At 42.0% G+C, this 13191-nt stretch overlaps 1 protein-coding gene across 3 annotated transcripts in view; it reads right to left on the bottom strand.

Moving 5' to 3' along the window:
• Positions 1-13191, bottom strand: part of ryr2a (ryanodine receptor 2a (cardiac)) — a 612010-nt gene that overhangs the window by 396481 nt on the left and 202338 nt on the right. The gene's annotated exons all lie outside the window — the stretch shown is intronic.

The raw sequence follows: 13191 nt of genomic DNA, 5'->3' as shown, positions 1-13191 counted from the left end.
AAACACCAATGGATTTTTCAAAGGAGAAACAAGCTGAATGTCTGGGGAGAATACAGAGGACTAGAAAAGGAATAAATGAACTGAGAGGCCATTTGATCACACGGGAGCACTGCAGCTAGCGACAGGCATTCTGCTCAATATCCTGTGTGACTGGGCCGCTCCAAGCCGGGAAACAGTAAATCTGGGAAGCACACAGGCCACTCCGGACACTGCACTGCCACCTACATTTATGACAGTAAACCTCCACTTATGGCTGTGTGATAATGCAGTGCTAAGTGTTACTGCCACAATGATCCAGGTCCTGGGTTTCAATCCAGTGTCCATCTGGAGCCTGACCATCTTCCCCATTTCTGACAGTGTAATTTCTTCTCAATCTGCCGAAGGCATCAGTTTGAGTGTGTGAGCAGGACAAGTGCGATGGACTGGCACCATGTTGAGAGGTGGTTCCTTCCTCGCACCTGATACTGACGGGACAGACTCTGACCTACCAGCCTTGAACTGGATTATATGGGTCTGAGACCATGGTGTTAATCAACATCAATATCAAGTATATTGTTATTTGCACATAGTGTCACAAATTCTTACTTACACGTCTCCAACAGAGTGGGGGCAGAAGAACAATACAGCAGATGAAAAAAGACAAGAACATATCAGAGTGGCTGTTAAATCCTAATGAATGAATTTCTTAACTAATGATGGAGAGAAGAAAGTAACTCAGAAGGGTGGTGTCATAATGTTGTATTATTTTGTTAAAAAATGCTCTTGAATTAATATGCCACCCTAACCAAAATGCCACCTAAGATGAGCACCTCGTCATCTCACCCCAAGCACCCACCCACCCTGGGGAGACGTCTTTAATAACACTCTTTACCTCTCTAAAGTAGTGGGTGTGGTATAGCGGGTCCACCACCTTCTCAGCAAAGGCCAGTTTTTAAATAAATAATCACGTGAGGGCGCGTGGTGGCTGTAGCGGATCTCGGGGCGATGGGCAGTGTGGGCGTTTCTCACCTAGTGCACAGGTGAGGGACTGCCCACATCATGATTGTTTCTGAGGCTGTTAATGTGTTGCAGCTGCTATGGCCCCTCAATATACAGAAGCGTGAGTCGGTTAGAAGGAAAAAGATCAAAACGGAAAAAGAAAAGAGAGGGAAACGGAGGTTGCAGAAGGAAGCAGGAAGCAATGAGGAGAGAGAGCAAGTCGGTGCAGCAGGAAGTGAGCGAGAGCAAGCTCGCAGCAGCTGAATAGGCAGCCTGGGTGTTTGGCCAACACCTGGGAGTTGCAGTAGTTGTGGTCGCTCCCGCAGAATTTGCTTTAGAGGGCGGGAGTGACCGGAAGGCGCAGTACTCTCCGCTGAAGGTAGCGGGAGTCGGGACTTGGGACATGGCGTACCCTGCGTGAGAGCCTTGGTCGCGGAGGAATTCCCAAGTAGCTGTCCGGAGGAGCCGACCGGAGCCAAGGATCGGTGAGGCAACTGACAGCAGAAGCAGGCACCGAGAAGGTCAGCTGCAGAGAGAGTGTCTCACCGGCTGACCGGCAGGTGAGACGCTAGTTTGAAAGAGACACCGGGCTTATCATTGATTTTAAAGACTGCTTTTAAAGACATTGTTTTAAGATTTTTCTAGTGTTTTAAAATCCACTTCACCTTCGTTTTAATGGATTATTTATTTAATGAAGATCTTTTGAATCACTGCACTAATTAATTGAACACTTTGTTTTTGTACGACTATTTTAAATAAAAGCACTTTGCACTTTTTACATCATCCCCTTGCTCTATTGTTATTGCCTAGCATTACTGATGGTGTTGGGTTCAAGGGCTCCCGAACAGCGGATAAAGGCATGGAGCAGAACCCGCATCGTCACAGTGGGTGATATGAATGCCCTTAATGGGAGCTCTGTTTAAGTAGTAGTCTGTGCCAGCTTCACCACTGTCAGGGCCAGGTGCCGTTTTAAGATATCACCACCATGTACCTGTAGAAGCCAGAAATATCCTTGTTTCCCATCAGACATCTAAGAATATAAAAGGTTTAATTCCTCTTAAAAGAGAACACTGATAAATGCAGATTTCATGAATTATTGCTGTGAGAGACACCAGTTGACTGGCTGCCACAGTATCTCATTTCCTAATATACCTCATCTATCTCAAGTAAACCCTGATGAGGATTACTCTACCTCCAGTTCAGAACTGCTGTCCTAAGATAATAAACGCATTACGTGGACCCCCTACTCTGCTGGGCCCTTGAGTAAGGACCTCAACCTGACAATTGTTCCAGGTGTGCTGACCCTGTGCTTTGACCCCCAAAGGTCATGCGAAAAGACAGTTTCTCCTAGGGGATTAACATCCATCCATCCATCCATTAACCAACCTGCTATATCCTAACTACAGGGTCACGGGGCTCTGCTGGAGCCAATCCCAGCCAACACAGGGCGCAAGGCAGGAAACAAAACCTGGGCAGGGCGCTAGCCCACCGCAGGGGGATTAATATAGTATATCAAAAATCTAAAAACAAAAATGTGCTCATTTGGTGTGCCTACTTGTCAGCAAAGTCACTGATACACTCAAGAGAAGACACAAAACAGAACAAATGATAAGGAGCCAACAACCTCAAAGTGAAAGTGTCATACAAAACTGTGAGAACAAAAACACCCTTCCAGGCACTGAATATTGTTAAATGGCAGCAGCTCTGAGATACCTTTTAATGTAATGTAAAATGTAACACTGCGTACCCTTGTCACACTAAATTAGGTTTGCTGTATTTTCTGGAGTAAGCTTAAAACAAGTGTGAGGTGGTATAGCCTGCTTTGGCATGCCACCTGGCTCATTTCTGGGCCTGATGCTGCCAGGTTAGCTTCTGGCCCCCATGACCTTAAAAATGGGATAAAGAGGTTTAATAAAATTGCTGTATATTCCAATTTAGAGTCACTTATAAATTTGATGTGTATATCCTTGGCGTGCGGAAGGACAATCAGAATACCACAAGAAAAACTCACACAGACAGACATGTGCATAGCATGTAAACACCACCCAGACATTTTATGGAGCAGATGATGATGAGTACAGGCCTTTCAGTCCAACAAGCCCACCTTTCCAGTTCACCTACTGTAGATTGTCCAAAGTAACGTCAATTCAGGACTTGAAGGTCCCTAAAGTCCTATTCTCCACCACACTTCTTGGAAATCCATTCAATGTGTCTATTTTCTAAAGTTTCTAACATTTCTTAGAAGATATCTACAAAGCAAAGCATTTAAATGTATAGGGTTAAAAGATGGATGGTGCACAATCACTCTTGCCATTGGGTACAATAGTTTCTATGGGAGAAGCCCTAGCGGAAGGAAGGTATAGGTAGAGCAAAAAATGTCATTTAAGTAAAGATGTAATGGAGAATCTGAATAAAGACTAGTCATCATATTCAAAGGTAAAGAAAATCACTATTCCCGCCACAGAGAATGTGCATTCCAAGGACTGGATTCTTTATCAAAACAAATAATGTTCTAGAGTTAAACATTTGAAAAAAAAGTATGATTTAGTGACAAGAATAACAAGGAACATTTAGGAAGTTGTAACTTTGGAGTTTGGTGTGCATTTCAGGTAGCCGCTTGTCACACACGTGTGTTTAGGAGACAACTAAAGGGCTTGAATACATGTGATTCCATGCCAGACCAGGGGGTGGCGAAGTGCACTAATTTTCCCTCTCAATCTTTTGCAGACCATTCTAGGGAAATCCCGCCCGGCTCTAGGGCAGCCAATGACGTCACTTGGTATTGATGACATCACTTCCTTTACTGGCCTTTAAAGCCGCCATCTTTTCTCCAGAAAATCAGATCTGTTTTGGACTCAGTTGAATGAACATGTCTTTGTTTATGAATCAGTTTTACAGCCGGGAACAATTATACAGGTGGCTGCCCCAAACTTTATCAATGATTGATGGTTGTTTTTGTGACACCCTGCTCAAGACCGAAATAGTTGGTGTGTTTTATGGTTCTGAAATACTAGGTGAGGCATATAGAGGGTGGCCCTGTTCCTCTTTTATACTCGTTATTATCTAAGGTATAACAGAACACCACCAATCACTTACTCTTACCACATAGTCGGGTACTGAAGTTCAGCACTTGACCCTAATGTTTACATCTGTAGCCTCAGGCAATTAGATAAAGTACCAGAACAGGCAGGAGAGGTTACACAGTCACTCATGTATTATAGATAATGTTTATAACTAGTGGCATAAAAAAGTAAATCGAATGTGGCTTTGCAAACCATACAACCTGACAGTGCTACATGTGTAGTTTGAGAAGGCACATACTGTAATTACACTCAATTTGTTTCTTAGCTATCTCATCATCTACTTAGGGGTGAACATCATATGGACACCAAGAGATACTTGGCCTTATCCTCCATGGATGGAAAATGGCAGAGAGAGAGTTTCTTTGTTACCTCTGGCTTCATCTTACTTGATGTACCTCCCAGACCAATAGGATAAGCCCACACCCTACTTCATGCCAATCCTATTCAGTCACAACTTTAGATCCCCCAGTCGAGTCCCCATTATAGCTTTGGCTATCCCCCCGGAGGGGGAAGGGTCATCATAAATATTACCTAATCCTTTCATTCATGGTTTCTTAATGGCCTTTCATCTCAGATCACCTGTATTCCCCCAGGCTGGATTACTGTAATGCACTCCTCATCGGGATTTCTGGCAAGAGTATTCAGAGACTCCAGTATATTCAGAATTGTGCTGCCAGGATCCTGTTGAAGTTGCGAAAGAATGACCATATCACCCCAATCCTGAAAACCCTTCACTGGCTCCTTGTCCCACTCAGAATTGAGTACAAGGTCGTTCTCCTCACCCATCAGTGCATCTATGGACATGCCCCCCTTTACTTACAGGAACTCCTTACCCCTCATACCTCCTCACGCACCCTCCGCTCTGTACACACTAACACTCTCCAAGTCCCTAGAACCAAGCTTCGCAGTATGGGTGATTGGGCCTTTTCATCGGTGGCACCGAGACTGTGGCGCGCCCTCCCTGACTACCTGAGAGCCCCACAGGCGACTGATGTTTTTAAACGGGATCTAAAAACTCATGTTTTTAGAAAGATATTTTGTTAAAGTATAAATAGATTTTCTTGTTTTATTATTTTTTATTTTTACTCTCGGCACGGTGGCGCAGTGGTAGCGCTGCTGCCTCGCAGTTAGGAGACCAGGGTTCGCTTCCCAGGTCCTCCCTGCGTGGAGTTTGCATGTTCTCCCCGTGTCTGCGTGGGTTTCCTCCGGGCGCTCCGGTTTCCTCAAACAATCCAAAGACATGCAGGTTAGGTGGATTGGCGATTCTACATTGGCCCTAGTGTGTGCTTGGTGTGTGGGTGTGTTTGTGTGTGTCCTGCGGTGGGTTGGCACCCTGCCCAGGATTGGTTCCTGCCTTGTGCCCTGTGTTGGCTGGGATTGGCTCCAGCAGACCCCCGTGACCCTATTCGGTTTCAGCGGGTTAGAAAATGAATGGATGGATTTTTACTCTGTAGCACTTTGAGATTTCTAAAATATGAAGTGCAATATAAATACAATTTATTATTATTACTATTATTATTATTATTATTACTAGCTCTAAAGCATTTTTTTCCTAAGTACATATTTTTATCATAATATTATTATAGTATCCTCATGACAGGCATGGTGAAGTCCCAAATATCCAACAGGTAACAGTACACTGAACAGCATTCTTGATGTGATACATGAGGGGGTTTAGCCCAGCAAAATGACCCCCTGAAGCCAGGCTTAATTTTAGGTATTTACAAAAGGTTTGGTTCTGTTGCTTTTGATTTTCCTAACCCCTGCATGTTATTATAATTTTGATTTTTTTTACTTCCATTATCTGATTGATTTCACTATGTTAAGCTACTGGTATCATTAATATTAAAAAATTCCAATATGAAATATTAATATAAGTCTATTTAATTACTTTTGTGATGAGAAGACACACATATAAAAACGTTCACGGAAAGGAGAAATTAAAAACAGATGCCATGAGCACCTTCTACTGTAAAAAATAAAAAGCAAAAAATTGATGTGTTCAATCATGGTGAAAACAATGTTGAAAAACAGAGTAAAAGGAGGAGAAAAGTAAGTAACAAGTAGAAAAATGAATGGCAGTTCTATAATGAATCTGTAGTGCTGATGATCTGCCCCCTGTCCCCAAGCCTGCCATGACGATGCAAATCAAATCATGTGACAGTCTCTCTGTGTTGTGTGCCCTACAAAAGGACACCTGGATCACAGAAAACATCACCACCTGCTGGTGACAACACCCACTGCATGACATCATGATGCTGAACCCAAATCAGACAATATAAAAAGAATAAGCAAACTGCAGGCGACAATAAAAAAAATATATATATATATATATATATATATATATATATATATATATATATATATATATATATATAATCAAATTAACAAACTGTGCAACGTGCAAATGTTATGCAAAGTGACAAGGGTCACTGGAATTTCAGAAGTTTAAATATCTCCATACTGTGACGGTTTATGAAGTATGAAATATGAATCAGCACGAGGAGCTTCAGTTAAACATGATGATAAATAAATAGTGCAGTCTGTAGCTGACCTACACACTGACATCCCACTCTTATCAAGTTGGGAGCCTACATGGCCCCTTTCCTTTATGGAAGTCTAGCCTTCTCTTCTTCAGGCTTCATTCCCACCCTCTTGCACCCCCTTCTGCTCTTCAGGGTGGTCTCTAAATGGACTGCTTGCTATCCTGAGCTGTTTTGTGGCTGTGACTGCCTATTTGCTGCTGGTGCACGGAAATTAAATTGCTTGGGTCTGCACAGTCTCTTAAGGGGCAGGCTGCCAAAAGGGGGTCCTCCTAGCCAGGTCACATGTCATTCAGAAGAATATACAATTCCTAGTCTAGGGACACTCAGGAGAGGCTAACAGCGTAAGTCTTATTCCATTAAAATTTATATAAATTTATTTGACTTCCAGATTCACTAAGAAATTGTTTATGCATCAATGAGAATAACAGTATAATGTTAACACTATTTACTGTAATTGCACATTAAGCTAAAACAGGAGATTCTTTTTAATCACAGACAGATGAACACTAATAGGCCCAAACATACATGTACTTTATACTGCATGTTTCTTCAGTAAAACTCAATCCCATGATGCTTTACAAGTACAATGATATAATACAGTACTGTTTACCATATACTCATGAATAAGTCGGGGTTTGAATTTACCGTATAATTTCCAGTATTTTATAATGTCGGTCGTATAACTCGATTGTGGAAAACTCACGCTATTGGTCCAAGAGATTATGATATGCTAACGCCCACCTGAGAGAGAGTAACCACAGAGCACATGGCCTTTTTCTTTTTCTATGTATTGTGCCTACGTGTCCACACAGTAATACCCAAACTATTCTGAAGCAATGTTTGCACTGTTCTGTGATTTTTGTATCTCACACCCTCATACACCTTTATCATAAGAGCATCCCTTATCTATGAAGCTGGTTTTAAATTAAAAGTCGCTGATATGGCAAAAGAAATTGGTAACTGCACTGCTGAAACAAAATTCGATGTGTCTGAGAAACTGGTGTGAGATTAGAGGAAGAAAGAAGATATAAAAAAAATGTAAGTGTTGCATTTTTGAACGGGTTTATCAGTTGGGGTCTGATTTTATGAATCTGGAAAGACCAATAAAGTCCTGTAGGTGAAGCAGAAACCTTGAAATCCTTTTAAAAATCTGTATGCAATACTGACGCAGTTCGGCCATCATCTAGCTGAACGAGATGGATGAATTGAATGCTCTCTTCTCGTCTGTCAAAATTCTTATTTTCTCAGCCAACTGCTGTTTCAAAACTGGAGACTGAGTGGGTGTTTGTACCCCCTGTGCACTCTGTCTGGAGCTGGCACCTTTCATGCTAGGATGAGCTTTGATTGATTCAGTGGATGGCTGGATGGTCCAGAAATGGCTCCCATTCATCAGCCAATCCACAGTGTCAACAACATCTTCAAGTAAACATCTGTAAGTTACCTACCTAGAGAACTCAAATGAAGTCATCTGTTGTGACCGCTGACAGTATGGGTGTGAAGGGGGTGGGTGGTGTTACGGGGTCAGGCAATAAAGGACTCTCCGTGTACGAAGACTTTCTAATAACCCACTCTGTATGCATGCATGATTTCTCTATCTGAGCAGAGACAAAAGCAATCAAAAGCTATAGGAAAAATGGCTAGAAGATAAATTAGTTTGTATCTTGCAAAGCCATGAAGAATAGTCCTAAGATAAATAGGCTGGAGTGCACCAAAGCAAACAAACCGACTGAATTTATGGATTTACGGTAGCTTTGCATATGTAGTACAGGTTAAGGCAGAGAAATGGCGGTGCTAGAAGGGCTGTATGAGATAATCAAAAAACAAACATGGAGGGAGCTCTCACTGGTCGCTGGCGCAGTACAAACATTTCCTTTCACACAAAAGCCAGCAGTCTGGCTTACTGGTTAAGGCACTGGACTGTGGGCACATGCACGACCCTCTTGGCTGTTACTTTTTCCCACAATGCAAATGTGATACTATAATAATAAAAATATCAGGCTCCTTGTACTGAAAACCAAGTGTTCAAGAATTTCTTTTTGTTCAGATTAATATACAGTGCCTATTAAAAGTATCCTCCCCCCCACCCCGTAAGTTTTCACATTTCATTTTTACCCAATATCAAATCACAATGGATTTCTTTATTCAGACTGATCAAAAAAAAAGAAGTCAGGGAGAAAAAAATCTCTGCACAACTGCAAATCAAAAACGTAAAATACATAATTGCATAAATATTCAGTGCAGCCAGTTGGTTTTAGAAGTCACCTAATTGGTTCAATGGAGGTCACCTGTCAGGGGTTTCAGTTGACAGCAGTATAAATGCACCTTACACGGAACTTCTGTGGCCTCATGCATAACGCCGTGCGTAGAATTCGCACTATAACATGATGTAAACACAAAAGCAGAAATGTTCGTACGCACAAAAAATTCCAGATGTAGGAATCTGTGTGTTCGCCAACTTCCACGTTCTTCCGCTCCATAAATCTCAGTCAGTGTGAAAAATAACGCACGCGCCTGCTGCCCCACCCCCAAACTCCTAACAGAATTACACCTCTTTGAATATTCAAATCAATATAAATAGCCATTAAGATCAGTCTTCTGTGAAAAGACAATGGGAAAAGCACGGGGGAAAATATAAGAATTTCAGCGAATACCAAGTGGAGACAAAGGAAAAACATACTATTTGTTCAAATAAACCATGGTATATTCAACAAAAGGAAGTTGATCGAGTGACATAGCGTGTTGGAGAATCTCGAAAGCTCAAGTTCACAAAGTCGCACAGTGGAAATAAAAAAAGAAGTCACATATCAAAGTCGCCGTGAAAAGGCAAGTCGTAGCCCACCGTCTGAGTTTCATATGAAAGCTTATTAGGGTACAGAGAAAAAAAAAATAGGCACACGGTGGGAAAAAAGCACGAAATGTCAACTTTAATCTCGAAATTTCCACTTTAATCACGTAGTTTATTTTGTCATTAAAGAAGAACATCATAAACTTCATCTTAAAATTGTTTAATTTATTAGCTTCTCAAATCCCATCGTAACTAAAGTAGCACGTTAAATGCTTTGTTTTGTATTTGATCTTCTATGTGTGTGAATCACTACGTACTTCTTAAACCGGCTTTCTCTTCCTCCGACAGGACACAGAATCCATTACTTTCGTGATATTACAGCTCTCTGAATAATTAAAATACTGAGATGTATACGTGATATCATTTTCATAATGATAGGAGTTAAATCATGTTATTAAAAATGGGAACACGGTGGTGCAGTGATTGTTCATGTCTCAGATGCTTGCTGCACCAGCTGCGACCTTCGATGAAATGCTTTATTACAGAAGTACTGTCTCTTTCAAACGTACTAACCTCCAATTCCTGTCCTTACTTTTCTTTCTCCAAATACCCAATCGCCACACAATCAGCTCTGTAATAGACGTTAAGCCATCTGTAAGCTTAGAACGCCGATTCTTCAAAACTTTTAAGGAACATTGAAATATCTTCATAGTACGTGTTTAATTATTCTATCCATCTATCCTTCCAGTGTCACGCCAGTCCCAGTAAGAATACAGCGCGAGGCAGGAACAATCCGGAAACGGAGCGCAAGCTCATAGCTAGCGCTGCAGCACCGTGTCCTGGCATGTTTAATTATTAACAATTTATATTATTTAAATGAAGTTCAAGTTTTAGCTGTATAATATAATAAACATATTTTGCTGCATTTCATCTTAAAAATTATATCGTCATCATATGTAAATACGCGCTTTATGAAGTGCCTCAGGTTGTGCAATATTGTAAGTGTAGTGCAAGTTTACAGTGGGGTAATTCTACTTATAAGTACGAAAAGTTCTACAAGGAGCACTTGATTGAGTGCGTTTATAGTTCTTGAGATGAAACTGTTTCTGAACCGCGAGGTCCGTACAGGAAAGGCTTTGAAATGTTTGTGCTTGATGCTGTATACCGATAATTCTCTTTCTGATCAGCTGTTGTACAGCTGTGATTCACACTCAGTGGTATAAATACTCTAGAGTGGTTCTGTGAGAGTAATATGGAAAAAGATGATCTGCTGTGGCAACCCCTAATGGGAGGAGCTGAAAGAAGAAGAAGGTGTAGTGAGAGTAACAACGCTAAAGGAGCTATTGTATTTAGAACAGTTTGACCATTCCATGGACCATTATATTGTTACTGGTTAATTACAGTCAGATGCGTTAAACTAATAAACAATATGCGGTTAATTTCAGTGTATTTATAAAGCCACACCAGTAATGTGGATCTAAAAAAGAAAGGATAACCACACAGGAACAGTAGCAACGCTTTGACGCTGGGTGCCAAGCAGAGAACTTGCGTACGACAGGGTATGAGGTACCGTGGAAACGTGCGTGGCTTTACAGCAAGTTTAGGTTTTATACATTGCGATTTGAACGTGGAAACATTCTTACGCACCATTTCTGTGTGTACTAACCGTTTATACATGAGGCTCCTGGTGAGTCAGTATGGTGGCCTAATCTACACAATGAAGATAAAAGGGACACTTCAGCAACAAAGAGGATTGAAGAGTACAAGTCAGGGGATGGAAACAGGAAAATGTCCAGGTCACTGAATACTCCTTGGAATCCAGTTAAATCAATCATGAAGAAATGGAAAGAGTACGGTACAACTGTAAATCTGCCTAGAGCAGGCCATCCACAAAAACTGAGCAAGAAGGCAGCTATTGAGGGAGGCCACCTAAAGACCCCTGGTAACTCTGAAGGAATTACAGTGGATGAGATTGGAGAGACTATCAATACAACAACTGCTGCCCAGGTTCTTCACCAGTCACAGCTTAATGGGAGAATGGCAAAGAAAAAAAAGACACATGACATTTTAAGTTTGCCAGCTGTACATGAGAGACTCTGAAGTCAACAGGGTGAAAGTTCTTTGGTCTCGTGAGACCAAAACTGGTCTTTCTGTCCATTAAAATAAAAAACATTTCACACAGCACATTATCAAAAACACACCATCCCCACCATGAAGCATCATACTGTAAAGATGCTTATCTGCAGCAGGCCCTAGAAGGCTTGTGAGGGTAAAATGAATGCAGCAAAATACGAGAAAAACCTGGAGGAAAAGCTGATGCAGCCTGCAAGAAATCTGCTCCTCAGGGGAACATCCATTTTCAACAAGACAAACGACCCCCAGCATAAAGCCAAAGCTAAACAGGAATGGCTTCAAAACAACAATGTGAATGTCCTGCCATGGCCAAGTCAGTGTCCAGATCTTAATCCAATAGAGAATTTGTGGCTGGACATAGAAAAGGCTGTTCACTCATAATCTCCATGTACCCTGACAGAGCTTGAGCAGTTTTACGAAGAAGAATGAGGAACAAGTGCAGTGTCAAGAAGTGCAACAGACTCAAGGCTGTGTCAACACATGTACGATTGGGAGGCAGCTAAAGGGCCTGAATAAGGGCCTAGTAGTTCCATGCCAGACCAGGGGGTGGCGAGGTGCACTGATTTTCTCTCTCAATCCTCTGCAGACCATCCACGGGAAATTCTGCACAGTTCTGGCGCCAATGATGACGTCACTTCCAGGGCTGGTGCACATGATGTCATCACTTCTGGTCCCAATGATGTCACTTTCTGTCTCGGCCTTTAAAGCCGCCATCTTTAACAGCCTTAAATCAGTTCTGTTTTGGACTCGGAACTGTGAACAACTCTCAAAAAATTTGCCATCTGCAGCCAGGGCATAGTATATGGGTGGCTACCCAAAACCCCTTTGATGTCTCTGGTTCGTTCCTATGACAGCTGTCGTGGCTGCCAAAGGGGTGTCTACTTAATACTAAGTTGAAGGGGTGAGTACTTATGTGATAAATTATATTTGCATTTTACATTTGTAATTAATTTAGACCACTTTGCAGAGATCTATTTTCAGTCTGACATTAAAGAGCCTTTTTCTGTTTATCAGTGTCAATAAAGACAAATGAAATCCACTGTAAATTAGTTTTATTTTGACAATAAAATATAAAAACTTCCAAGGGGGTGAATACTTTTTATAAGTTGCTATGGACATACAGGATGGCACGGTGGGTTTGCTTCCCAGGTCCTCCCTGCGTGGAGTTTGCATGTTCTCACCGTGTCTGCATGGGTTTCCTCCCACAGTCCAAAGACGTTCAGTTTAGGTGTCCCTTGTGTTTGCTTGGTGTGTGTGTGTGCCCTGCGGTGGGCTGGCACCCTGCCCGGGGTTTGTTCCTGCCTTGCGCCCTGTGTTGGCTGGGATTGGCTTCAGCAGACCCCCATGACCCTGTAGTTAGGCTATAGCGGGTTGGATAATGGATGGATGGATGGACATACACCCTAAGATTTATTTCTGTTTATGTCAGCACCGACTTTGTTATGGGTTCCTATAGAGTGTCATCCTCCCATTTTAGATAGTTCTGATAAAGAGTCACCCCCCTAAAAATATCCCATACCAGATAAAGACACTCCACCGAAACTCAACCTAGGGTTAGGTTAGGGTCAACTTAGGGTTTTGTGACGCATGTGTCTCTGAGGATCACCCTCCAAGTTCTTCCCACGTGTGATACCATCCTGGGCCAAGAGGAGGTGCTGCTGCTGTC

This window comes from Polypterus senegalus, chromosome 16 (assembly GCF_016835505.1).
Source record: "Polypterus senegalus isolate Bchr_013 chromosome 16, ASM1683550v1, whole genome shotgun sequence".
Classification (NCBI taxonomy): Eukaryota; Metazoa; Chordata; class Cladistia; order Polypteriformes; family Polypteridae; genus Polypterus; species Polypterus senegalus.
This window is presented reverse-complemented; position numbering and strand designations above follow the sequence as displayed.